We start from the raw sequence: 5,067 nt of genomic DNA on the forward strand, positions 1-5,067 counted from the left end.
TGCGAGAAACAAGGAAGGTGATGCCGTGACCACTGAGATCAGAGACCTCAGAGAGGATAGCAAACACAAAGGTCGTGGAGGAGGAGAGGGTTCTACCTGCTGCAGACTTGAAGTGGAGAGGAAGAGGATAGAAGGCATGACCCGTCATATTCTGAGTTTTGTTGGTCAGCTCAAGGAGGACATTAGATGTGACTGAGGCAATGCCATCAATGCTCAGGTTGGTATTAGTGAATCCATTGAAGGTGAAGTCATATTCCCTTGAGGCTGCAAGTTTTAGGAGAAAGAATAAGAAGAAAATGAAATTCTTCGTCAACAATGGATGGCATCTTCAGTCCTGCAAATGCGAAGAACGCTTCAAAAGGTTTTTTAAGTAGCTTAGAGAGTCTCTGGTGCGTGGGCCCATTTCATTAGCATATTGCTAACGGGCTAACAGCTGATTTAGTCACCTAGACACTTGTTGATAATATAAAATTAAACGGTGGATAGGATTCAGGAATACAGGAGCCTTGAATGGTTAAAAAAAAACAATAAGAAATGAGTCCGGTGAATTCCCTCAATATAACCATAAATACTTATTTCCTTACAAAAAATCTAAGAAATGAGTTTCATTACATATGAGTCACATCAGCCAATAAAAATGTGCCGCATAATCTTTTTCATTTCATTTCAATATACGAACAAAACAAAAGAAATGTAACAATTATAAGAAATATATTTCTTACAATTGATTTCCTTGAATTTTTGGCCAACTAAACAACCCCTCATTTCCTTACAAAAATTTAAGAAATGAGTTTCCTTAAGTATGAGTCACATTAGCCAATTAAAAGGTACCATAGATTCTTTTCACTTCGTTTTGTTTTAATGTGCGGATCAAACAAAAGAAATTAATCATTATAAAAAATACATTTTTTACAATTGATTTTCTTAAATTTTTGGAGTAGGACGAGACATATGCTTGCTTGAGGAAAAACCCAAAATACAAAAAACGGAAGAGAGATCAAGAGGACAAGTTGTTGGATAGCAGTATTCCTAATCTATTTTGGTAACATGGGGTTATTAGGATTCCTAATCTATTTTGGTAACATGAGGTTATTAGGATTCCTAATCTATTTTGATAACATGAGGTTATTAGAATTCCTAATTTGTTTTGTTTTTGATTTTAGGATTCCTAGTCTTTTGGTTTTAGTTTTTCTATATATATGGAGATTAGAATCAATCATCAAAATAGAGGAGAGTTGTAATCAGAGATTAGAGAGACTTTTGAGCATTGTGAGAGGGAGATATTATGAGCAAGTTGAGAGCTTTGGTTGAGGGTTAGTTTGTGAGTTTTGTGAGATTGTAACCCTTTGTACTCTCCTTGATTTAGTGAAATCTTCCCATCCTCTCCCCGTGGATGTAGGCAATTTGCCGAACCACGTAAAATTGGCTGTCTCGCTATTTATGTGATTTGTAATAGGTTATTTAGGTTACCTCGACAGGTCATTCCTAGAACTGATGAGAGGAAGAGCTGATGTCTCACTTGGTTGAGATATTTTGCTTAAGGTTCTTGTTTCCTTTGTGAAACAAGAATTCCTATTGCGACCTGATTCTCTTGTTGTGTTGTCGAAGTGCTGTCGAAATTTTCGTTGCGCGCAACAAATGGTATCAGAGCCCAGATTTCATATCTAGGGTTTTGGAACTAGGTGGAGGAAGATTCTTGTGTGAAGCTTAGTTCTTAGAGTTCTAGACTTCGGTGGAGATAGCATTAGAAGTTGTCGTTGAAGATTTCGCTTTCCTCGTGTAGACAGGAGATCTATTTGAAATCCGATCTAGGGTTCAGTTGGGTGATTCTTAATTTCTATCAAAGTTTGATTATTTCTCTACAATATGGAGTTAGTTTGTAATGGGAGAAGAATGTTAGTTTGTAATGGGAGAAGAAGGTGAAAGCAGCAAATTGATGGCGAGTACAGTTCAAGTTGGTTTTTAGAACACCAAAATTAGTGTGGTGAAGTATGACGGTAAAATTAACTTTGGTTTGTGGATGAGCGACGTACAAGATGCGCTCAATGTTCAGAACTTGGAGAAGACCATCATGGTCCACGAGAGACCATCAAACTATGAAGATGCGATATGAGAAAAGATGAATAAAAACGCTTGTGGGGTGATCAGGTCCTGTTTGGAACAAGAGCTGAAGTATGATGTGATTGAGGTGACGTCTGCGATGAAAATGTGGGAAATTCTCAACAATAAGTACCTTACGAAGAGTGTTGAGAACATGTTGTATTTACTACGTAGGTTATTCAGATTCCAGATGTTTAGAGGCACATCGCTTGAGGCTCATGTGAACAACTATACGAAGTTATTGTCAGATTTGACGAATGTTGATGAGAAGATATCGGATGAGTACAATGCGATTATTTTATTGGGCTCCTTACCGGATGAGGAGTATGATACCTTCATGCTCACTTTGTTGAATGTGAGATCTTCTATCAGCTACAGTGAATTTACTAATGCTTTGACGAACTACGATTTGAGGAGGAAGAACAAGGAGACTTCCCGTGCTAATACTTCATGCGAGGCCTTGTCGACGAGAGGTAGAAGCCCATATCCGAAAGGTGGTAATAGAGGAAGGTCAAAGTCAAGAGGTCGTCACCAGCTAGGAAAGAACCAATGTGCATTCTGCAAGGAGCAGGGACAAAGTCAAGAGGTCGTCACCAGCTAGGAAAGAACCAATGTGCATTCTGCAAGGAGCAGGGACATTGAAAAAGAGATTGTCCAAAGATCAAAGAGAAGAAGAATAGCAAGAAAAAGGGGCCGAAGGCCAATGAGGTGGATATTACGAAAGGCGATGATTCCAATTATTCGAGTTTTTCTTTACTGATTACTCCGGAGGTGAACCACTTGGATACATCAGATTGGATGCTTGATTCCGGCGCTACCTATCATGTGACCCCTAGACGAGATTGGTTTGTATCTTTTGAGAAGCTCGATGGGGGTGTTGTTGTCATGTGAAATAATCAATCATGTGATATTTATGGGATAGGTACCGTGCGGATTCGGATACACGATGGAGTAATTCGTGAATTAAAGGAGGTGAGATTCGTTCCTCAGCTGAAGAAGAATCTTATCTCAGTTGGAGCTTTGGAGACGAATGGATTCAAGGTGACCTTTGAGGACGCTGTAGCAAATGTTACTAAGGGATCTTTAGTGGTGATGAAGGGAGTCCGCAGTCGAAATTTATACAATCTAAAGGGGAGCACCGAGATTGGCCAGGTTGCTTCAGCTATTTCAGAGGCGGACATGAGCAGGCTTTGGCATTACAGATTGGGACACACAGGTGAGAAGTCACTGCAGGCCTCGTGCAAGCAGGTGCTATTGAAGGGAGCCAAGAGTGGTAAAGTAAAATTCTGTGAGCACTGTGTTCTTGGCAAGAAGACGAAGGTGAAGTTCGGGATGGCCATTCATAGGACGAGGGGTATACTGGACTACGCACACACAGATGTTTGGGATCCCACCAAGACTGCATCACTTGGTGGTCGACATTAGTTCGTCACGTTTGTTGATGACTATTCTAGGCGTTATTGGGTGTATACCATGAAGCATAAGAATGAAATCCTAGATTTATTTATGGAGTAAAAGAAGAGATTGGAATTGCACACTGGGAGAAAGATCAAGACGTTGCGATCCGACAACGGTGGTGAATATACTTCAGACCCCTTTCTGCAGCTATGTCGAGATGAGGGTATAGAGAGGCACTTCATGATTAGTCATACACCGTAGCAGAATGAGGTGGCAGAGAGGCTAAATCGATCTTTGCTGGAGAAGGTCCGATGTTTATTATCGCAGAGTGGTTTGAAGAAGATCTTTTGGGCTGAGACACTTACATATGCGAGCCGCCTCATTAATAGACTGTCTTCATCTGCGATTGAGGGCTATGCACAGGAGGAATGAATAGATTATAATAAGGTTTTCTCTCCGATGGTAAAGTATTCTTCGATTCGGATTTTGCTAGATTTGGTGGCACAATATGATTTGGAGTTAGATCAGTTGGATGTGAAGACCGCATTTCTTTATGGTGATCTTGATGAAGAAATATATATGGCCCAGCCATTGGAATTCCGAGCTGCAGGAAGAGAAAAATTGGTTTGCAGATTGAAGAAATCGTTATACGGTTTGAAGCAGTCTTCTCGACAGTGGTATAGGCGATTCGATGGTTTTATGATTGGTCATTCGTACACTCGGAGCCAGTTTGATTCTTACGTATATTTTCACAAGTTGAAAGGAGGTGCGTACATCTATTTGTTAGTTTATGTCGATGACATGTTGGTTGCCTCTATTTCCAGATCTGCTATAGATGAGTTGAAGACACAGCTTTCAAAGGAGTTTGAGATGAAGGATTTGGGTGAGACAAAGCGAATTTTAGGGATGGAGATCGATAGAGACAAAAATAATGGCAGAATTTGTTTGACACAAGTGGCTTATTTAAAGAAGGTTCTACAGCGATTTCATGTTAGCATTGATACGAATCCAGTCAGTATACCTTTGGGAACCCATTTGAAACTTTCAGCTGACCATTCACCAAAGACAGTTGAAGATCGAGAGTTGATGTCGAAGACTCCATATACGAGCGCGATTGGGAGCTTGATGTATGCGATGGTATGTACGAGGCCGGACTTATTACAGACGGTGAGCATGGTTTCGAGATACATGCACGATCTAGGAGTGGGTCATTGGGACGCCGTGAGATGGATTTTGAGGTACATTCGAGGTACGCTCAATGTTGGTTTGGTTTATAAGAGGGACACTACAGGTGGGTAGTTATGCATTGGTTATGTTGATTCGGATTATGTCGGGGATTTGGATAAGCGCCGGTCTACGATGGGGTATGTGTTTACTTTGACCCGTGCGCCGGTGTGTTGAAGATGCACCTTACAGTCGACGGTGATTTTGTCTACGACAAAGGCAGAGTATATGATAGTTACGGAGGCTGTGAAGGAGGCTATTTGGTTTCGAGAACTTTTGGAGGAACTTGGTATATCGTAGCGGTCCGTCACTGTTCATTATGATAGCATGAGTGCTATCTATTTG

At 40.8% G+C, this 5,067-nt stretch overlaps 1 pseudogene; it reads right to left on the reverse strand.

Moving 5' to 3' along the window:
- LOC109834685 overlaps nucleotides 1–4,600 on the reverse strand; it is a 6,499-nt pseudogene extending 1,899 nt beyond the window's left edge.

Source organism: Asparagus officinalis, chromosome 3 (assembly GCF_001876935.1).
Source record: "Asparagus officinalis chromosome 3, Aspof.V1, whole genome shotgun sequence".
Taxonomy (NCBI): Eukaryota; Viridiplantae; Streptophyta; class Magnoliopsida; order Asparagales; family Asparagaceae; genus Asparagus; species Asparagus officinalis.